This window comes from Salmo trutta, chromosome 13, assembly GCF_901001165.1.
Source record: "Salmo trutta chromosome 13, fSalTru1.1, whole genome shotgun sequence".
NCBI classification, from domain to species: Eukaryota; Metazoa; Chordata; class Actinopteri; order Salmoniformes; family Salmonidae; genus Salmo; species Salmo trutta.
Genome location: NC_042969.1, coordinates 59,963,922 through 59,987,923, shown reverse-complemented (window position 1 = coordinate 59,987,923; position 24,002 = coordinate 59,963,922). Strand labels below are relative to the sequence as shown.

Genomic DNA, 24,002 nt, shown 5'->3' with positions numbered 1-24,002 from the left:
CATTAGAACAAAGTCTACAGTGAAGGTAGGCCTCTTAGTCTATATGTCAACAATTCTAGGAGTGGTGGTTGGAGTCAGGCGCAGAGAGCAGAGGTAAAGTATATCGTCTTTATTTTCTCCGGCACAAAACGGTCACGCCAAAACAGAAGGGCGCGTAATAATAATGACCAACCCAAAACACAGGGCAAAACGGTCCGGAGAGAAAAATAAGACGTCAGCCAGCACATCCAAAATACAAACAGCGAAATAAATATATTCACACGGCCCACCGTCCTGAGTGGACAATAAACAATCCCGCACAACACCCCAACTGAAAACACACACTAAATAAGGCCCCACTAATGACAGACACAAAACAGGTGCGGAACAGACAGACAAAACCAAAAGACACAGAAACAACGATCGGTGGCAGCTAATAGGCCGGCGACGACGACCGCCGAGCGCCGCCCGACCGAGGAGGGGCGCCACTTTCGTTGGATCCTGTGACAGTACCCCTCCCCTGATGCGCGGCTCCTGGCTCCCTCAGGGACGGCCCAGAGGGCGAGGCGCCGGCCGATCCGGTCGGCGACGGTGGAAATCCAGCAGCATAGGGGGGTCCAGAACGTCCGCCGCCGGAACCCAGCACCTCTCCTCCGGACCGTACCCCTCCCAGTCCACGAGGTACTGCAGGCCCCCTACCCGACGTCGGGAGTCCAGGATGGCTCGGACTGTGTACGCCGGGACCCCCCCGATGTCCAGGGGGGGCGGGGGGACCTCCAGCACCTCATTGTCCTGCAGCGGACCAGCTACCACCGGCCTGAGGAGAGACACATGAAACGAGGGGTTAATGCGGTAATACGAAGGGAGTTGTAACCTGTAACACACCTTGTTTATCCTCCTCAGGACTTTGAACGGCCCCACAAACCGCGGACCCAGCTTCCGGCAGGGCAGGCGGAGAGGCAGGTTCTGGGTCGAGAGCCAGACTCTATCCCCCGGGTTAAACACGGGGGCGTCACTGCGGTGGCGGTCAGCGCTCTCCTTGTGACGTTCGCTAGCCCTCCTTAAACATTCCTGGACCGCGTTCCAGGTCTCCTTAGAGCGCTTGACCCATGCCTCCACCACAGGAGCCTCTGTCTGGCTCTGTTGCCATGGCACCAGGACCGGCTGATACCCCAGCACCACCTGGAAGGGTGACAGGTTAGTGGAGGAGTGGTGCTGAGAGTTCTGAGCCATCTCGGCCCATGGCACGAACTGCGCCCACTCCCCTGGCCAGTCCCGGCAATACGACCACAGGAACCTGCCCACATCCTGGTTAATGCGCTCTACCTGCCCATTACTCTCGGGGTGGAACCCCGAGGTCAGGCTGACCGAGACCCCCAGCCTCTCCATAAACGATTTCCACACCCTGGACGTAAACTGGGGACCCCGATCAGATACGATGTCCTCGGGCACCCCATAGTGCCGGAAGACGTGGGTAAACAGGGCCTCCGCGGTCTGCAGGGCCGTAGGAAGACCGGGCAAAGGGAGCAGACGGCAGGACTTAGAGAACCTGTCCACAACGACCAGGATCGCCGTGTTCCCCTGAGACGGCGGGAGATCCGTAAGGAAATCCACCGAGAGGTGAGTCCAGGGCCGTTGTGGAACGGGGAGGGGCTGTAATTTCCCTCGAGTTAGGTGCCTAGGAGCCTTACACTGAGCGCACACCGAACAGGAAGAGACATAACGCCGAACATCCTCAGCCAAGGTGGGCCACCAGTACCTTCCCTTCAGGCCCTGCACTGTCCGTTCCACCCCAGGATGACCCGAGGAGGGTAGAGTATGGGACCATCGGATCAGGCGACCGCGAACACCAAGCGGAACGTATTTCAGACCCACGGGACACTGCGGTGGAGTGGGTTCTGACCGACCCGCCCGCTCGATGTCCGCATCCACCTCCCATACCACCGGTGCCACCAGACAGGAGGCGGGAAGTATGGGAGTAGGATCGATGGTCCGCTCCTCGGTGTCGTAGAGACGCGACAGTGCGTCAGCCTTCCGGTTCCGGGAACCTGGAATGTACGAGAGGGTAAAGTTAAACCTCGTAAAATACATGGCCCACCTTGCCTGACGGGGATTAAGTCTCCTCGCTGCCCGAATATACTCCAGGTTACGGTGGTCGGTCCAGATGAGAAAAGGGTGACGTGCCCCCTCAAGCCAATGTCTCCACACTGTGAAAGCCCTGACCACGGCTAACAGCTCCCGGTCCCCCACATCATAGTTGCGATCTGCCGGGCTCAGCTTCTTAGAAAAGAACGCACATGGGCGGAGCTTCGGAGGAACGCCCGAGCGCTGCGATAGCACAGCTCCTACCCCAGCCTCGGACGCGTCCACCTCCACTATGAATGGCAAAGAGGGGTCCGGATGCGCCAGGACAAGTGCATTGGTAAACAGAACCTTCAGACGATGGAAGGCTCTGTCCGCCTCTGCTGACCATCGTAGCCGCACCGGCCCCCCCTTCATCAGTGAGGTAATGGGAGCTGCCACCTGGCCAAAACCCCGGATAAACCTCCGATAATAATTAGCGAACCCCAAGAACCGCTGCACCTCCTTCACAGTGGCTGGGGTTGGCCAATTACGCACAGCCGTCACGCGGTCACACTCCACCTCCACCCCCGAGGTGGAAATGCGATATCCTAGAAATGAGACGGCTCTTTTGAAGAACTCACATTTCTCAGCCTTGACGTATAGGTTATGCTCCAGCAGCCGCCCAAGCACTTTATGCACCAGGGACACATGCTCGGCGCGTGTGGCGGAGCAGATCAGGATGTCATTGATGTACACCACCACACCCTGCCCGAACATGTCCCTAAGGACCTCGTCCACAAAGGATTGGAAGACAGCGGGAGCGTTCTTTAACCCATACGGCATGACGAGGTACTCATAATGGCCCGATGTGGTACTAAATGCGGTTTTCCACTCGTCTCCATCTCGGATACGCACCAGGTTATATGCACTCCTGAGATCCAATTTTGTGAAGAAGCGCGCCCCGTGAAATGACTCCACTGCCGTAGCAATGAGAGGTAGCGGGTAACTGAAACCCACTGTGATAGCATTTAGACCTCTATAGTCAATGCACGGGCGCAGACCTCCCTCCTTCTTCTTCACAAAAAAGAAGCTTGAGGAGACGGGGGACTTAGAGGGCCGAATGTATCCCTGTCTCAAGGACTCAGTGACGTATGTATCCATAGCCACTGCCTCCTCCTGAGACAGAGGATACACGTGACTCCTAGGAAGAACCGCGACGGCCTGGAGGTTTATCGCACAATCCCCTCGTCGATGGGGGGGTAATAGAGTCGCCTTCGTCTTACTGAAAGCGATAGCCAAATCGGCATAGTCTGAGGGAATGTGCACGGTGGAGACTTGGTCTGGACTCTCCACCGTAGTCGCACCGATGGAAACTCCTATGCACCTACCTGAGCACTCCCTCGACCACCCCATCAGAGCCCTCTGCCCCCACGAAATCTGGGGGTTGTGTGTGGCTAGCCAGGGGATTCCCAGTACCACCGGAAACGCTGGGGAGTCAATGAGGAACAGGCTGATACGCTCCTCATGACCCCCCCACGTCTGCATCACCAGTGGCACGGTGACCTCCCCTACTTGGCCCGACCCTAGCGGTCGACTATCTAGGGCGTGCACGGGGAAGGGGTGGCCCAGCTGAACCAGGGGAATCCCTAACCTCTTAGCTAACCCACGGTCCATAAAACTCCCAGCTGCACCTGAATCGACTAGCGCCTTATACTGGAAGTGAGGGGAAAAATTAGGAAAACAAACGGAGGTGTACAAGTGGTCGACAGGGGGCTCTGGGTGTGGCTGGTGCGGACTCACCTGGGGGGTCGAAGTAGTGCTCTGCCTGCCCTCCGAACTCCCGGAGGGACCTCTCCAGCACCGGTCCACAGTGTGTCCTCTGCGCCCACATCGGGTGCAGGAGAGACCCCCCACCCCTCCGGTCCTCCTCGATGCAGCCCCCCCTATCTCCATGGGCTGTGGAGTGGGAGGACTGGGAGGCGGAACGAACAGGCTCCGACTGGAACGTCCCTGGGCAGCCAGCAGGTTGTCCAATCTAATGGACAAATCCACCAGTTGGTCCAGAGTGGAGGTGTTGTCCCTACAAGCCAGCTCCCGGCGGACGTCCTCGCGAAGGCTGCACCTATAGTGGTCTATCAGGGCCCGCTCGTTCCACCCCGATCCAGCGGCGAGAGTCCGGAATTCCAAAGCGAAATCCTGAGCGCTCCTCGTCTCCTGTCTCAAATGGAATAGTCGCTCACCCGCCGCCCTGCCCTCCGGGGGATGATCGAAAACCGCCCGGAAGCGGCGGGTGAACTCAGGGTAGTCACCCCGGGCCGAGTCTGGACCATCCCAGACCGCATTGGCCCATTCCAGGGCTCGACCCGTGAGACACGAGACGAGGACGCTCACCCTCTCTTCGTCGGAGGGAGGGGGGCGGACGGTCGCCAGGTACAGTTCCAGTTGGAGGAGGAACCCCTTGCACTCAGCAGCCGTCCCATCGAACTCCCTGGGCGGTGAAATCCGGATCCCGCCAGTGGGTGTGGGTAGGGGCGCAGGGTGAGGGACCGGAGCTGGTCTGGCTGGGGAGGCACCTCTCTCCCAGCTCTCCAACCGGGCCAACACCTGATCCATGGCCGAGCCTAGGCGGTGGAGGAGGCCGGCATGTTGGGAGACCTGCTCAGCCATGGATGGCGCTTCTGCTCCTGCTGACTCCATAGGTGATGGTGCGGGATTCTGTCAACGATTCTAGGAGTGGTGGTTGGAGTCAGGCGCAGAGAGCAGAGGTAAAGTATATCGTCTTTATTTTCTCCGGCACAAAACGGTCACGCCAAAACAGAAGGGCGCGTAATAATAATGACCAACCCAAAACACAGGGCAAAACGGTCCGGAGAGAAAAATAAGACGTCAGCCAGCACAAAATACAAAAAAATACAAAAGCATCCAAAATACAAACAGCGAAATAAATATATTCACACGGCCCACCGTCCTGAGTGGACAATAAACAATCCCGCACAACACCCCAACTGAAAACACACACTAAATAAGGCCCCACTAATGACCGACACAAAACAGGTGCGGAACAGACAGACAAAACCAAAAGACACAGAAACAACGATCAGTGGCAGCTAATAGGCCGGCGACGACGACCGCCGAGCGCCGCCCGACCGAGGAGGGGCACCACTTTCGTTGGATCCTGTGACACTATAGCCTACTGTAACACCATCATGTTAAGTGTTGGTAATCTCAGGCTCAGTTAACCCTATTGTGGAATAGGCCTAAATAAAAATGAATAATAAATAAGTCTTCAAGTCAAAGAACCTTAAACATATACATTTTCTATAGCAGCCAGTTTGAACAAATCCTCAATGTTCTGTCATCTGTTTTTGTTGTCTATTTCTAAAAGACTCCTAGCCCACCAGTCCGTTTCTCATAAACAACAGCTAATGCACCAAATTCAATTACCAGAGCATTATGACGTGAATTCAGTGGAAGAGGAACATCAACGAGCCTAATTTATGCAGCATCATATTTCTAGCCGTAATCGGCCTCTATTAGAGACATGCGATACGAGGGCCCTCTGCTTTAAACAGATAAACAAAAACACAATCAATCGCAGTTTAGTGGCCTGTATAGTCATATCAGGATTAGGCCCTGCTATGACCATTATAGTAACAATAATACTGTTCCTGGTTCGTCGAGTTACTCCTCCAAAACCATAACTAGATAAAATCCCCCCCGCTTCTCCCCTGCCGACCCCTCACGCCCCGCAGTTTGGAACCACTGGACTATACTGTCTAATGAGTGAACAGCAAACAAATCACTCCCCTAAACATAAGTGCTATTCATTTGACACAAGGGCCTCTTGTGCTGTGCTTAATAATTCTGCCTTACAGGGTCCATTACCCCCATTATTGATGTATTGTGCGCTCCATGTTCCATGGCACGCTTATCACATCTGCATTAATTATGGACAAAGGCACCCTTGTCAGGACATCAGCCTTACTAATAGATGGCTCTCTGTGTCTCTCTCTGTTCTAATCCTGCCCATAGGCACAGATCTAGGATCAGCATATCCTCCCAATATCCTGACATTAAATCAAGGGGGGAAATGGAAACATGACCTCAGATCAGTCTCTCAGGACAACATCATCCAATTCCCTCTGATCAACTGAAGGACCCCAAAATACAGCACTACTGTGGATGAATGCAGTACTGTACTTTACTCTGCTAATGCTTCTGTGTTCAACATCACCCAGAGATCTCTGTCAGACGGGCATGGTGGGTGTGTGTGTGTGTGTAAACATGTGTTGAGCATATGTGTAGAGAATCTGTGTTTGTTTAAGATCCTTCAACATGCATTATATGTGTTTAATGTGTATGTGGGTGTATACTGAACATATCTGTTTCTGTGTTTCATGTGGATTTGTTTTGCTTGTTCAATGTGTGTGTGTGGGATGATATCTGCGCTGCATTAAGTAAAGAATGGCAGGATGCTGCGTGGGTGAATACAGCGTCTACAGATTCCCATCAGTTTAGACTGTAATAAAAAGCAGGACCTGCATTTAGAAAAAACACAGAGTAAATTGTGTGAATCCAGAAAATCCCACACCACAGCTATTTCACACCCACATACTTCCCCTACTCTTATCGCCCTGCCGGCTCAGAGCTTGGGGCTGTGTGTGTGTGTGTGTGTCTGTGCATGTGTGTGTCTGCGTGATTGTGTATGTGCGTGCATGTGTGTGATTGTGTGTGTGTGTGTGTGTGTGCGTGCGTGCGTGCACGCGTGCGTGTGTGCATGTGTGTTTTTGTGTGAGTGCATGCGTGTGGGTGTGTGTGTGTGTGTGTGTGTGTGCGTGTGTGTGTGTGGCTACATGTGTGTGTGTGTGTGTGTGTGTGTGTGTGTGTATGTATGTGTTTGTGGATCTTCTACTCACAGTTGTGTTTCTTGGCTCGGAGATTAATCAAAGCCTTCCTTTGAAAAGAGGAAACTAAAATCTTGTTTTAGAAGTGAGGAGGCTGAAATCCTTATTTTGCCCTATCTTGATCCCCACATTTTTAGCAAAATGTGGGGGCTTACCTGTTTTGCATGTTATTTTGGCATTAATATGTATCACATATCAGTTTGCAAACAATGTAAAAAAAAAAAAAATCATTGAGTTAATAAAGCCGCATACAAACATGGTCTCTTTTTGTTTTCTTGAGTAAGGCAGCTCCAAAATGCAGGTGTTTCAGCCCAGCTCAATGCTTTCTGTGGTAGTAGGCCATCCACCGGAAAAAATGGAGTGTAGGTGTGTAGAAATGATAGATAAAACGTATCGGTACTCATTGGCCATTGGACATAAACATTACACAACAAGTTGGAAATTGCAAATTCAACAATGTTTGGAAAGAATCCGTGACAGTGGCAAACTGCAAGCATTCCACAGCAATCACAAACCTGCTATTCAGTGGAGTGGCTGTGTGGTCCCAAATCTGGGATTAAGTGTCTCTTTTCCAAGTATAAAATGATAAACATTCAACATTGGCCGTACTGTCAATGAAGCATGATTTGTGCCTCGGAACTGCAAAAACTTGACTTCAGTGAGTTCAAGACAACTGGGAATTCTGACAACTGGGAAATACGTTTTGAGCAGTCATCCAACTCGGAACTGTAAATCGGGAACTCTAGCTGCTTTCTAGAGCTACGACCTGGAGATCAATGCGTCATCATGATTTGACCTTGTTTTTTTCAGAGTTCCCAGTTGTCTTGAAATCACCATAAATCCAGAGAATGCCAGACTTAGATGAAAACATTTGACAACGAAGGACTGCCGTGCCACCTTCCTGTTCAAGCGATCACAGCATAACAAGGTGAGTACAAAAATGTATTGTATGCTGCGGCATAAATGATGTAATATGCCAGGGAGATACTGTAGCTAAGAAAGTAATACTAACTGTATATTGTGTAGTAAGCTGTTAGTAGCCCATGTGCTTCACCCTAATAATTTGGTCTATTTACCCCTCTTCATTTTGCCTACTGTTCTGACTTGGTGGTGCACATGTAGCCTATAACCTGTTTTAGAGAAATGTAATCATCAAATTTTGTAAGAGCTTTCATTGTCTGCTTATATGCCCCCTTTATTTATCCTACGGTTCTGACTTGGTGTACAGGGAGAACACTGTAAGAAAGGCCCATGTTCTGAATTCTGAGCAGCTGCATTTCAAAAGTGCTAAACAAATAGTTATATTGATTACGTCCATCCTAGATTGCTCGTTAATTGTCACGTCCTGACCAGTAATAGGGGTTATTTGTATTGTAGTTTGGTCAGGACGTGGCAGAGGGTATTTGTTTTATGTGGTTCGGGGTGGTGGTTTGTTTAGTAGGGTAGTTGATTTATGTATTCCGGGTTTTTTTTGGCACTGTTCTATGTTCGTGTATTTCTATGTTCTGTCTAGTCGTTTGTATTTCTATGTTTTGTTAATTGGGGATGGACTCTCAATTGGAGGCAGGTGTTTTCTAGTTGCCTCTGATTGAGAGTCCTATATATAGGTATGTGTTTGTTGAATACTTTGTGGGAGATTGTTCTGTGTATAGCCTTGTGCCTTACCAGCCTGTGATTACTCGTTGTGTTTTCTTTGTGTTTGTTTTGGTTCTCCTTCTTGTCCGTTTATAATAAAGAAGATGAGTGCACATTTCTCTGCTGCGTCTTGGTCCGTTTTATCCGACGACAACCGTTACAGAATCTCCCACCAAACAAGGACCAAGCAGCGGGGTAAGGAGCATCGGAACAAGTATATGGACTATCAAGAGAATTGGACCTGGGAGGAAATTCTAGACGGGGCTGGACCATGGCATCAGGCTGGGGATTACCGTCTCCCACCGGAGGAGATTGAAGCAGTCAAGGCAGAGCGGCGAAGGTATGAAGCCATATACGCGCCGATAAAGCACGAGAGGCAACCCCAATACTTTTTTTGGGGGGGGGCACACGGGTAGTTTGGCTGGGCCAAGGGTGAGCCCTAAGCCAGCTACCCGTGCTTATATGCAGGATCGTATGGAGTGGAGGGCGCCGAGTTTTGCAGAAGTGCGCACGATCTCGCCCATATGCATGCACAGTCCAGTGCGAGTGATCCCAGCCCCTCGCAGATGCCGTGCTAGAGTGGGCATCCAGCCTGGTAGGAGGATGCCTGCGCAGCGCGTCTGGTCACCGGTGCGCCTCCTAGGACCAGGCTATCCTACGCCCGCTCTACGCACGGCAACCATCAGGCCCCTGCACAGCCCAGTTCGCCCTGTACTAGCACCCCGCTCGTACAGGGCTACTAGTTCCATCCAGCCAGGACGGGTTGTGCAGGAAGTGCGATCGAGACCACCAGTGCGCCTCCACGGCCCGGTATATCCAGTACCGGCACCACGCACCAGGCCTCCAGTGCGTCAGCCCAATCCAATTCAGCCTGTTCCCGCTCCCCGCACTAGCCCTGAGGTGCATGTCCCCAAACTGGAACTTCCAGTACCAGCACCGAGCATCAGGCTTCCAGTGCGTAATCCCAGTCCAACTCAGCCCGTTCCTGCTCCCCGCACTAGCCCTGAGGTGCGTGTCCCCAAACTGGCACTTCCAGTACCAGCACCATGCATCAGGCTTCCAGTGCGTAATCCCAGTCCAACTCAGCCCGTTCCTGCTCCCCGCACTAGCCCTGAGGTGCGTGTCCTCAAACTGGCACTTCCAGTACCAGCACCACGCATAAGGCTTCCAGTGCGTAATCCCAGTCCAACTCAGCCCGTTTCTGCTCCCCGCACTAGCCCTGAAGTATGTGTCCCCAAACTGGCACATCCAGTACCAGTACCACGCATCAGGCTTCCAGTGCGTCAGTCCAGTCTCGAGCTTCCGACGACAGTGCTTCGTCCAGAGTGTCCGGAAAGAGTGCCCCGTCCAGAGTGTCCGACGACAGTGCCCCGTCCAGAATATTCGGCAACAGTGCCCCGTCCAGAGTATCCGACAACAGTACCCCATCCAGAGTATCCGGTAAGAGTGTCTAGCCCGGAACAGAGTGAGACGGCCTACAGTTCGGAACGAAGGGAGACGGCCCACTGTTCAGAGCCGAGTGAGACGGCCCACAGTTCGGAGAGGAGTGAATGGGTCTACAGTCCGGAACCGAGTGAGTCTGCCTGCGGTCCGGAACCGAGTGAGTCTGCCTGCGGTCCGGAACCGAGTGAGTCTGCCTGCGGTCCGGAACCGAGTGAGTCTGCCTGCGGTCCGGAACCGAGTGAGTCTGCCTGCGGTCCGGAGCCGAGTGAGTCTGCCTGCGGTCTGGAGCCGAGTGAGTCTGCCTGCGGTCCGGAACCGAGTGAGTCTGCCTGCGGTCCGGAACCGAGTGAGTCTGCCTGCGGTCCGGAACCGAGTGAGTCTGCCTGTGGTCCGGAGCCGAGTGAGTCTGCCTGCGGTCCGGAACTGAGTGAGTCTGCCTATAACTCCGAACTGTGTGAGTCTGCCTACAGCTCGGAACCGAATGGGTCTGCCTACGGTCCGGAACCGAGTGAGTCTGACTACGGTCTGGAACCAAGCGAGTCTGCCTACAGTCTAGATCTTCCAGAGTTGGTCCACAGTCCGGAGCCCCCAGAGACGCTCTACAGCCCTGAACATTGTGCAGGGGTGGACTGGTTAGGGGGTGGCTGTAGACCAGAACCTGAACCACCTCCAGTATAGGTGGGTTGGGGAGGGGGAGTGTAGCACAGGTGCCATCGTTGATGGCAGCCACCCTCCCTTCCCTCCCTTTAGTTTAGGGGATTTATGTTTGTTTTGGGGTAAAAAAAAAAATTGTGAGGTGCATCCGGGGTCTGCACCTTTGGGGGGGGGGGGGGGGGGGGGTACTGTCACATCCTGACCAGTAATAGGGGTTATTTGTATTGTAGTTTGGTCAGGACGTGGCAGAGGGTATTTGTTTTATGTGGTTCGGGGTGGTGGTTTGTTTAGTAGGGTATTTGATTTATGTATTCCGGAGGTTTTTGGGCACTGTTCTATGTGTGTGTATTTCTATGTTCTGTCTAGTCTTTTGTATTTCTATGTTTTGTTAATGGGGGTTGGACTCTCAATTGGAGGCAGGTGTTTTCTAGTTGCCTCTGATTGAGAGTCCTATATATAGGTATGTGTTTGTTGAATACTTTGTGGGAGATTGTTCTGTGTATAGCCTTGTGCCTTACCAGCCTGTGATTAGTCGTTGTGTTTTCTTTGTGTACGTGTTCGTTTTGGTTCTCCTTCTCCTTCTTGTCCGTTTATAATAAAGAAGAAGAGCTCCAGAGTTCCTCTGTGGAGATGGGAGAACATCACAGAAGCACAAACATCTCTGCAGCACTCCACCAATCAAGCCTTTATGGTAGAGTGGCCAGACGGAAGCCACTCCTCAGTAAAAGGCACATGACAGCCTGCTTGTAGTTTGCCAAAAGGCACCTAAAGGACTCTCGGACCATGAGAAACAAGATTATCTGGTCTGATGAAACAAAGATTGAACTATTTGGCATGAATGCCAAGCGTCACATCTGGAGGAAACCTGGCACCATCCCTACGATGAAGCATGGTGATGGCAGCATCATGCTGTGTGGATGTTTTTCAGCGACAGGGACTGGGAAACTAGTCAGGATCGAGGGAAAGATGAACGGAGCAAAGTGCAGAGAGATCCTTGATGAAAACTTGCTCCAATGCACTCAGGACCTCAGACTGTGGGCGCATGTTCACCTTCCAACAGGACAACAACCCTAAATGCCCCCAACCGATTGTTTTTTTTTGTTCATTTATCTGCGTTGTTTGTAACTTATTTTTTTACTATTTTTGTACATAATGTTGTTGCTACCGTCTCTTATGACCGAAAATAACTTCTAGACATCAGGACTGCGATTACTCACCACGGACCAGCAGAATCCTTTTTTTTCTTTCATGACTCTGACGAGCCCGAGGTGGAGTATATACGGCTCCCTCGGGAACAGGCCCTGACCCCAGTGATCTGCATGAAGAGAGCTGCCCAGTGACACGAGCCTTTCGGATGAGCTAAACTAATTCTATGCTTGCTTCGAGTTAAATAACACTGAAACATGCATGAGACCACCAGCAGTACCAGAAGACTGTGTGATCACGCTCTCCACAGCCGATGTGAGTAAGACCTTTAGACAGGTCAACATTCACAAGGCTGCAGGGCCAGACGGATTACCAGGATGTGTACTCCGAGCATGCGCTGACCAACTAGCAAGTGTCTTCACTGACATTTTCAACCTCTCCCTGTCTGAGTCTGTAATACCAACATGTTTTAAGCAGACCACCATAGTGCCTGTGCCCAAGAACACTAAGGTAACCTGCCTAAATGACTACCGACCCATAGCACTCACGTCTGTAGCCATGAAGTGCTTTGAAAGGATGGTCATGGCTCACATCAACACCATTATCCCAGAAACCCTAGACCCACTCTAATTTGCATACCACCCCAACAGATCCACAGATGATGCAGTCTATATTGCACTCCACACTGCCCTTTCCCACCTGGACAAAAGGAACACCTATGTGAGAATTCTATTCATTGACTACAGCTCAGCATTCAACACCATAGTGCCCTCAAAGCTCATCAATCAGCTAAGGAACCTGGGAATAAACACCTTCCTCTGCAACTAGATCCTGGACTTCCTGACGGGGCGCCCCCAGGGGGTAAGGGTAGGTAACAACACATCCGCCACGCTGATCCTCAACACAGGGGCCCCTCAGGGGTGCGTGCTCAGCCCCCTCCTGTACTCCCTGTTCACTCATGACTGCACGGCCAGGCACGACTCCAACACCATCATTAAAATTGCAATTGACACAACAGTGGTAGGCCTGATCACCGACAACAACGAGACAGCCTATAGGGAGGAGGTCAGAGACCTGGCCATGTGAGCCAGGACAACACCCTCTCCCTCAATGTGATCAAGACAAAGGAAATGATTGTGGACTACAGGAAAAAGAGGACCGAGCACACCCCCATTCTCATCGACGGGGCTGTAGTGGAGCAGCTGAGAGCTTGAAGTTCCTTGGTGTCCACATCACCAACAAACTAACATGGTCCAAGCACACCAAGACAGTCGTGAAGCGGGCACAACAAAACCTATTCCCCCTCAGGAGACTGAAAAGATTTGGCATTGGTCTTCAGATCCTCAAAAGGTTCTACAGCTCACCATTGAGAGCATCCTGACTGGTTGCATCACTGCCTGGTATGGCAACTACTCTGCCTCTGACCGCAAGGCACTAGAGGGTAGTTTGAATGGCCCAGTACATCACTGGGGCCAAGCTTCCTGCCATCCAGGACCTCTATACCAGGCGGTGTCAGGGGAAGGCCCTGAAAATTGTCAAAGACTCCAGCCACCCTAGTCATAGACTGTTCTTTCTGCTACCACATGGCAAGCGGTACTGGAGCGCCAAGTCTAGGCCCAAGAGGCTTCTAAACAGCTTCTACCCCCAAGCCATAAGACTCCTGAACATCTAGTCAAATGGCTACCCAGACTTTGCCCCCCCCCCCCCTCCACACCACTGCCACTCTCTGTTGTCATCTATGTATAGTCACTTTAATTAACTCTACCTACATGTACATACTACCTCAACTAACCGGTGCCCCCACACATTGACTCTGTACCGGCACCCCCCTGTATATATTGTTATTTTTTACTGCTCCTCTTTAATTACTTGTTCTTTTATTTATTTTTTCTTATCTGTATTTTTTGAAACTGCGCTGTTGGTTAGGGGCTCGTAAGTAAGCATTTCACTGTAAGGTCTACACCTGTTATATTTGGCGCGTGTGACTAATAAAATTTGATTTGAAGCACATAGCCAAGACAACGCAGGAGTGGCTTCGGGACAAGTGTATGAATGTCCTTGAGTGGCCCAGCCAGAGCCCGGACTTGAACCCCATCTAACATGTCTGGAGAGACCTGACAGAGCTTGAGAGGATCTGCAGAGCAGAATGGGAGAAACTCCCCAAATACAGGTGTGACAAGCTAGTAGCGTCATACCCAAGATGACTTGAGGCTGTAATTGTTGCCAAAGGTGCTTCAACAAAGTACTGAGTCAAGGGTCTAAATACTTATGTAAATGTGATATTTCCCTTTAAAAAAAACACATTAATAAGCAAAAATGTCGCAAAACCTGTTTTTGCTATTTCATTAGAGGACAAAACGATTTAATCCATTTTAGAATAAAGCTGTAACGTAACAAAATGTGGGAAAAGTCAAGGGGTGTGAATACTTTCCATATGCACTGTATATACAGGTATATTGACGACTTTGTTGTTGTGAGCAGAAGTGATAGCTTGACATTCAATAAAAGTCTCTCTGCCCCTCTTCCTCTATCTGTCTGTGTTTTCCTTTCTCTTGATCTCTGCTGTAAGAGACACCACCATGCTCTCATCCTGACAGAGCATGTAAAACACATTTCTCTTTCAATAAAGAACCATTACAGTATCTCTCTCTCTCTCTCTCTCTCTCTCTCTCTCTCTCTCTCTCTCTCTCTCTCTCTCTCTCACACACACACACACACGCATGCACACGCACGCACTCTCTATCGCTGTCTATCGGTTTCTCTCTCTCTTTTAGTGTGACAATTCTCTCTGGCTCACACACAAATCATCTGCTTCTCCTTCCTGCCACATCTGGCCTTGCTGTGCTGAATTCTGTTTTTGCATGGACACACACATACACACTGTGACACACACACACACACACACACACACACACACACACACACACACACACACACACACACACACACACCTGCCACACCTGTCTGTGCTGTCCTCCCGTTTCTCACCCCTCTCTCTCCCATCCTCTCCTCTCTCCCTTGTCTCCCTGGTCTGTTTGGGTTGCCAGAGCCAGGCAGCCAGTGTCTGCCAGGAATCACAGCCCAGTTGGGGGAAGACTCTTTGAAGATTTCCCCCAGAAACCACAGAGTACAAGCTCTTTGTCTCTCAAATGGCAATTTTTCTGTCAGGGAAAGCTGTTCAGTTGGACCCATATTAAACATTGAATAAGTTTGTTTGTAAATGTTGTTTGTTCAAGAGTTTACTGTACTTTCAGATATTTTCTCACTTTTAAAGAGGCAGAACATATGCACAGTAAAATGAAGCTCAAAGACAGTCCATGATGGTAAAAGAGGTGATCCTGTCTGACCTGTTGCTAAAGATCATCTGTGGTCATTGTTCCTGCACATTGAATAGTATAAGATGATGTCATTTCCTACATGTCAGCCACCCTATTAGCTCCTCACTGAGTGGAGAGTCACTACCTAAGGATAGGGAGGGGGAACACACAAAGAGAGACATGCTCATCAAGTCTTCTTAATTGCTGAAGCTCTCTTTCACCCACACAGTGAGATAAGACCCACCGGAGGGGGATTCCATGGCCTGGAGAAACAATTCACTCACACAAACTCACCGGGACGGGATAGATTTAGTGGGGAAAAATCCTGTCAGGGGGAGTTGAGTGGGCAGAAGTAGACACAGCCGTCCCGGGGCGTAGAAAGCCCCTAAAACCACCCGAGCACAGGAACACCCTCACCCCCTATCAGGTACCCGGGCAGTCTACCTACACATCCAGCTGCAGATGACTCAGAGCCTATGCTACACACGTAAGCCCATGCATATATAAACTCTCACTGGTGGTTAAATATAGAATATTCTTCCCCATGTGTTAGGATTCAGGGACTTTTGACCCCCTGCCTACGCTGAGTTAACTCACACATGGAGGGGTCCGGAGGGGCCAGACTGCATCCCTCATCCGTGTCTTGTCCACCCAACGCCCACGTCTCATACTGGGACTCATCCCACGTTCGCCTCTGTGAACGAACACACCAACTTCCCTGAGGACTCAGAAACATAGAATCAACAACAGAGAGAGAGAGAGAGAGAGAGAGAGAGAGAGAGATGCAGTGGGAAAAGGGGGGGAAATGTAAGTTGTGTGTTTGTGAGGGAGGGAGGGTGAGAGAGGGTTGAGTTACTCACATCAAAGTTCCCCTGGGACCATGCTGACTTGCATTTCTCTCTTTTTTCTTCCTTCCTAAATTACTGTCTCCATCCTTCCATCCCTTTTTTACAGACGCCAAGAGACAGGAAATCTGTTAATATGCACAACAATTAAAGCCAGTCCTCTGTGGTAGGAGAGAGAGTGTTGCCAAAGTCCAAGTGTGTAGGTGTCATATCCACACACACACAGCCCCCGGGACACACATATAACTGCATGAATGCCACAAGTCAGCTCCATAAACATAAAGTTGACATATGAAACATAACTTAAAGATAATCTGGGGACCGACTCTGGCGTCTCACTTAAAGAGCCCATGCATGGGCCTGCACACTTAAAAGATGTACTGTATCTCTCTCCCTCTCTCTCTTTCGTTATGAGGATATCTCAACCGGTAAGCTTCAGCACTGTGAGACATGACTCAACGGCTCATCTCTATACTGAAAAGACTGGATCCTGTCCAGACCCCCTGCTATACTCTCTCTATGGGAAGGTGTTTGTCAGACGGTCTATAGCCAGCTGTGTTTAGGGGTGCATCAGGCCTGGGTCTTTTATTCAGTGTTGTGTGATCATTAACCCTGGGCTATATAATGGAAGAGGAAACAACATCCCTCATCTCCACAGTAAGAGGATACTTCGTTATGTATAATGTGTGTGTCTGTGCATGTGGCCCCCTGTGTGTGTCTGTATGCCTGTGTGTGTGTGTGATAATGGGATAGCGGCAAGGGTCAAATTAACCCCCTAAAGTAGGTGACATCATCCTTTCCAAACAGGTCTGTCCATCCCTAAAAAAGCCCTGTCTTACCCCCCGCTGCTCTAGCATTCAAACAAAGAAAGGCTTATTCCTTGTTCCAGGGGCCCTGTCTCAATGCATTATACTTATCTACTCACATACTTAGTTGTTGGAATCGATACAGAATGTTTCAAATCCACATGGCTTGGGACAGGGTCTGTTGGTATTTTTATATGGATTAACTCAAACATTTGCAATCTTACTGTAGTGTTTCACCAGACCAGCAGATACTAGGGACGTCCCCCCAGACAACTGTGACTGTGTGTTTGACAGGTGGGTTTCCCTGAGTGAGCATCAAGTGAGGGAGTGGATGAGAACAACTTCACTGGATTAAGACCCAGCCTGTGTGTGTAATCCTCTCCCCTGTTCCTCTATACCAGATGAGAAGTATGAATGGACGAGATTGCAACTTCACTGGATTGAGAGCCCTCTCCCTTGCCCCTGTACATCAACACAGATTACAGAGCACTCAGAGGCCTCTCTCTCCCCCCCAGGTCTCCACTCAGGCCTCCTCTCCTCTCTGGATTCCCCAAGCACAGCAGCTCAGGCAGGCAGGTTATTGATCTAGCCTTAGCTCCATGTGTGTCTTGTCCCTGCATTGAGGAGCTGAGTTCTCCATGCAGGATTGTAGACCTGTATAATTTATCTGTGGTCACCCGGTTCGTTCCAACTCTCTGTCACTGTCTGTCGCTGCACTCACACACACACATAATATATATATATATATATATATATATATATATATATATACATATATATATATACATATATATATATATACACACACACACACACACACACACACACACAGACAGACAGACACACAAACACATCATGCACAGTATCTGTAAGTATTGGGGCTCCGGAATGGCACAGTGGTCTAAGGCACTGCATCTCAGACCCTGGTTCGATTCCAGGCTGTATCACAACTGGCAGTGATTGGGAGTGCCATAGTGGGGCGCACAATTGGCCCAGCGTCGTTAGTGTTTGGCCGGGGTAGGCCGTCATAGCAAATAAGAATTTGTTCTTAACTGACTTGCCTAGTTAAATAACGGTTAAATAAAATACAAATAATAATAATAATAACTGTAGTCCCACAGAGGGAGAGATGGAAGAGGAGATCCACTCATCTGCTCTAAATGAGCACCAGATCGATAGGAAAGCCCTTGATCTTGCACTCATTCCTCTGTCCCTGGACATCACACAGAGAAACAGGGGAAAGAGCTGGAGAGGGGGGCACCCAAACACAGCACACTCTCACTCTGTAGAATAGACTGGGCCTATGGTTAGATATATATTTTCTGATCATCGCCATTAAGAGCTGTTGACTTACATTAGACACAGCGTTTTCTATAGAAGTAAAGAGGAACTGGCATCAAGGGCGTCGTTAAGGGGGGGAAAACATGAATGATTAATGTGCCCTTGCCTGGTAGGAGCCCCTAAATGCTTAGATAATTATTTGTTTATCATTTAAAAAATGTTAGACAAAAAAATCTGTGATGAAAATTAAAACGTATAACCATAATCAGATCAGGCATCTCTACTCAACCACCCGTTGGTACCCCCCCCCCCCCCATAATGCACATGGTTGGATCCATTCTCCAGGGCGAGAAAAAAAATACCGCTGATCTGACAGTTGCTCCGGCATGTAGGCTAAACATTGACGAGAGATAACCGGTATGCCCCCCTCAAAAACGAAATAGGGTTTTCAGAAAAGGAAAGAAAGTTAACAGAGACAGCAAAATTCTGGAGAAAAAAAATTACTCAATACGTTTTTTTTCTGGGAAGGATTTGAGTGGTAAGTCAGTGCAGACGGCCTGTCGAACTGAGTAGCCTAGCTAGCCAATATAGCTAGCTTGATATCGTGGACTCACTCGGCTCGGTCAGAGCAGTAATTATTAACATGATGACGATGATAGCTACCAGCTATGGCTAGCTAATTAGATATTATAGCTGTATTTGCGTGATATTTGTTAGCTAGCTAGACTAAAATAAAAACCTAACATGTAGCCTACCTATCCATACTGTAGATGTTACTACTATTAACGTTACCGCTGTAGGCAAAGATCCCAACGTGTCTACTACATGAAGTTGAAACAGCAGACCTTGGAGGTGAGGCAGGTGTTTTGTAGCAATAGCAGCATAACTAGATCATTTTTAAATTGTACAGTTAGGCACATGATAACTTAGACACACTTAAATACGTATTCTATTTGATATGTATACTATTAAAAAATATATATTTCAGTAGTATATTTTTAGTATGGTAACCTTTTGTAAGAGCAAACATTAAACCTAAAATTCCCTTTGTTTACTCACTTCCTAGTGCCTAGAGAGCCCCAGGTAGGCAGAATCTCAGCAGAAAGCTGTCAGACAGACTGATGCAGGAAGAGGAGTTAAAGAGTAGCAGCAGTGCCAGTGAAGGAGTGACAGAAGAGACTGAACAAGCAAGTAATAAGGGAAAGGAAGAGTATGGACAGATTCAAAGTGAGGAAGATGAGATTTTAGATGATCCAGCACTGTGGTCAGAGAAAGTACAAGACCATGAAAGAGAAGCTATTGTTTGAAGACTAGCCAACAGGTGTGGTGAGGAGACAGAACTATATAAAATCATGTCCCCAGACTCAGAAGGCAAGCCATTCCCCAACTATTTACAGTACAGTAAGTCAGCAAACAGAAGAGAAAAGGTGCAGAGAGACTGGCTTTTTTATATTGAGTGTAAAGGCATTATATTGCATTCCATGTGTTCTTTTTTTCTCATGAGCAAAGTAAACCATCACCCAGTTCTCTGAATAGTAGGGATGGCTATAAGATATCATCAATGAAATGGTGGAGAATGTATGACAAACTACCAGAGCATGAGGATGGTGTCTCACAAGAACTGTTACTTGAAATGGAAAAATCTGCAGCATACCGTAACAACAGGTATAGACAGTCAGCTGCAGTAACAAATTCAGTCAGAAATGTATAAAAACAGAGCACTTCTAGAAAGGATTTTGGATGTGACACTGTACTTAGCATCTAGGAATCTGCCATTCTGGGGGAATTCCCTCAATCTTGATGATGTGCATAATGGACATTACCTGGATTTACTGGAACTGTTGTCAAATTATGACCTGCTATTATGTGAGCATGACATAAAGAAAGGAGCATGACTGACTCATTACCTCAGCCCTGAGAGCCAAAATGTGTTCATAGGAATATGTGGTCAAAGGGTTTGGAAAACAATACTTTAATAGATTGCATCTTCTCTTTCATACTCGGTTATATGTGATGCAACTCCAGACATTTCCCATACTGAGCAAAATGTACACTGCTCAAAAAAATAAAGGGAACACTTAAACAACACAATGTAACTCCAAGTCAATCACACTTCTGTGAAATCAAACTGTCCACTTAGGAAGCAACACTGATTGACAAATTGCACATGCTGTTGTGCAAATGGAATAGACAACAGGTGGAAATTATAGGCAATCAGCAAGACACCCCCAATAAAGGAGTGGTTCTGCAGGTGGGGACCACAGACCACTTCTCAGTTCCTATGCTTCCTGGCTGATGTTTTGGTCACTTTTGAATGCTTGCAGTGCTTTCACTCTAGTGGTAGCATGAGACGGAGTCTACAACCCACACAAGTGGCTCAGGTAGTGCAGCTTATCCAGGATGGCACATCAATGCGAGCTGTGGCAAGAAGTTCTGCTGTGTCTGTCAGTGTAGTGTCCAGAGCATGGAGGCGCTTTCCAGGAGACGTGGAGGAGGCCGTAGGAGGGCAACAACCCAGCAGCAGGACCGCTACCTCCGCCTGTGTGCAAGGAGGAGCAGGAGAAGCACTGCCAGAGCCCTGCAAAATGACCTCCAGCAGGCCACAAATGTGCATGTGTCTGCTCAAACGGTCAGAAACAGACTCCATGAGGGTGGTATGAGGGCCCGACGTCCACAGGTGGGGGTTGTGCTTACAGCCCAACACCGTGCAGGACGTTTGGCATTTGCCAGAGAACACCAAGATTGGCAAATTCGCCACTGGCGCCCTGTGCTCTTCACAGATGAAAGCAGGTTCACACTGAGCACGTGACAGAGTCTGGAGACGCCGTGGAGAACGTTCTGCTGCCTGCAACATCCTCCAGCATGACCGGTTTGGCGGTGGGTCAGTCATGGTGTGGGGTGGCATTTCTTTGGGGTGCCGCACAGCCCTCCATGTACTCGCCAGAGGTAGCCTGACTGCCATTAGGTACCGAGATGAGATCCTCAGACCCCTTGTGAGACCATATGCTGGTGCGGTTGGCCCTGGGTTCCTCCTAATGCAAGACAATGCTAGACCTCATGTTGCTGGAGTGTGTCAGCAGTTCCTGCAAGAGAAAGGCATTGATGCTATGGACCGGCCCGCCTGTTCCCCAGACCTGAATCCAACATCATGTCTCGCTCCCTCCACCAACGCCACGTTGCACCACAGACTGTCCAGGAGTTGGCGGATGCTTTAGTCCAGGTCTGGGAGGAGATCCCTCAGGAGACCATCCGCCACCTCATCAGGAGCATGCCCAGGCGTTGTAGGGAGGTCATACAGGCACGTGGAGGCCAGACACACTACTGAGACTCATTTTGACTTGTTTTAAGGACATTACATCAAAGTTGGATCAGCCTGTAGTGTGGTTTTCCACTTTAATTTTGAGTGTGACTCCAAATCCAGACCTCCATGGGTTGATAAATTGGATTTCCATTTATTATTTTTGTGTGATTTTGTTGTCAGCACATTCAACTATGTAAAGAAAAAAGTATTTAATAAGATTATTTCTTTCATTCAGATCTAGGATGTGTTGTTTTGTGTTCCCTTTATTTTTTTGAGCAGTATATTATTGGTGAGATATGTACACAAAGATAAAGTTCAGGGAACAGGTGAATGGGAAATTATTGAAAGTTTTCTTGAATTGAAAGACTTTGCTAGAAAGACAGGCAGTGAAATTTCTGAAAGGATTTTGAGTGCATTGGAAGGGCATGGTATTGACATAGCAGATTGCTGTGGTCAAGGCTATGATAATGGTGCAAATATGTCAGGGAAAGGGAAGGTAGTTCAGGCACACATACTGCAAAAGAATCCACTGGCCACATACACACCTTGTGCCTCCCATACTCTTAATCTTGTGGGTATACATGCAGCTCAGTCGTGCCCAGAAGTATCAACCTTTTTTGGCTGTGTATCGTCTTTACAATCAGTTCAGTGCCAGCTCAGAATGATGGGCCATTCTCAAGGAAAAGACTGGCTGCTGTCTTAACCGCCTTTCAGGCACATGAAGGAGTGCGCGTATTGCTGCGGTCCGACCAGTGGCAACTCATTTACCGTCTATCATCAATGCCCTAGACATGCTTCTTGCCTCCTGCAGCCTCACAAACGAAGCCAAATCTGAGGAAAATGGTCTGAAAAGCTACTTCATGTCTTTCAAGGCAATCTTCCTTCTCACTTTCTGGGTAAAAGTTTTGCAGTGTATTGAGAATAGAAGCCTAATTATTCAGTCAGGAAATATTTCTCTGGACAATGAAGCAGCTGACATTGAGGCACTACAGGAAGAAATACAGGCTCTGCGTAATCAATGGGACGCTCTTCTGGCAGAAGCCTCCAATGTGGCAAATGAAATGAGTGTAACTACACAATTTCACAGTGAACAGAGGAGCTGCCAGAAAAAAGAAAAAAGTTTCCTTGATGAGACTAAAGATGAAATAGCAAATGAACAGAAGTCAGACACTGGATTTCGCAACAGTGTTTTATGTGGCTCTGGATAGTATAATCAGTCATTTGGACATGTGGTTACACACGATTGCAGCTATATGCGAGGAGTTTTCACCAATACTTACACAAATTTGGTTTTGTAATTTTCCTAAATGTATCTTGCCACAAATTGAGAAACAAGTACTCCAAAGATCTCACAGATGGATTTGAAAATGAAGTGTGACATATAAAGAAGATATATGGTGCCACTTTTTCAGATGGTCTTCCTCCTGTAGAGCTCCTAAATGCCATCCACAAGATGCAGCTGCAGAGCATTTTTGGAGAGGTGTGCATTGCACTGCGAATCTTCTGTACAATACCTGTAACAGTTGCTGGAGGTGAACATGCCTTCAGTAAGCGGAAACTTATGAAGAACTATCTAAGATCTACAATGTGCCAAGACCGGTTGAACAGCCTTGCCATCCTTTCAATTGAAAACCAGTTAGCTAGAAAATTATACTTTGAAGACATTATAAATGAGTTTGCTCAGAAGGCTTGACACTGGGCTCTTGGTGCAGTGTAACCTGAGTTTTGTTTACAGGGAACAAACACAAGGACAAATGCCTTAACCTGTTCTACCCAAGCCTGCCCGGGGATGTGCAAAATACTGTTTCAGAGTATTTTCTGCAATGGTTTATCTCCTGTTGAACTTACTCAGGAATGCCCACATAATGTCTTGACACTACAGTTGCAGTTTCACAGATGCTTGTTCTCTGTAGGTACCAGATTTATGCCTGCAGCTCACATAGTTCACAATTTATATTTTATTTTTGGTATGTTATTTAGGCATATGTAGGAATTATGCATAGGGAAGAAGAGGGTTAGCCTTGTTTGTAAGAATTGGTAATACATTCTTTAATCTGAAATATGGACCATTGGTAATTTCTTCATTTGAACTGACTATAATACCATATATGAAAAAATAATTCACCAATTGTGTAGTTATTTATAATAAAGCATCATAAAAACCTCATGACACAGACCACTTTTGGAACCAAAAATGTTTGCATTGCTGTTAATATAGGCAAAGGATGAAGGTGGAAACTAAAATCTGCACAATTGTAGTATAGAGCAGGAGAAGCTTATAGTTAGTACATTTAATAACACATTGTTCAGTACGTTATTTTAATCTGAAACATTCTGATTTCTATGTTAGGGGCCCGGTAGTGTTTTTGGCAACGCCCCTGCATGTGATCAAGAAATAGCTGACTGGAACCTTCATTGGCAACAGAACATGATAGTGCAATTTTGTTTTTTTTATTGTAGATTGCGGTATCTAGTGGTTGATTTCGTGAAATGCAGCCTTACGGGTTTATATTTTCCCGCAAAAAGTGACCTTTTGACGTGACCTACTTTGGAAAGATACGATGTTACAAACAAACTGTGAGAAATATATACAATGTAACGCCTGTATAGCAAAGGTTCTGACCATT

General features: G+C 48.4%; 1 long non-coding RNA gene across 1 annotated transcript; it reads left to right on the top strand.

Moving 5' to 3' along the window:
- Nucleotides 1-18,422: 18,422 nt before the first annotated feature.
- LOC115204919 (uncharacterized) lies at nt 18,423-19,488 on the top strand. The gene is made up of 2 exons (XR_003880525.1): nt 18,423-18,612; nt 18,845-19,488. It is a non-coding gene; the product is annotated as an uncharacterized LOC115204919 (long non-coding RNA).
- Nucleotides 19,489-24,002: the final 4,514 nt, after the last annotated feature.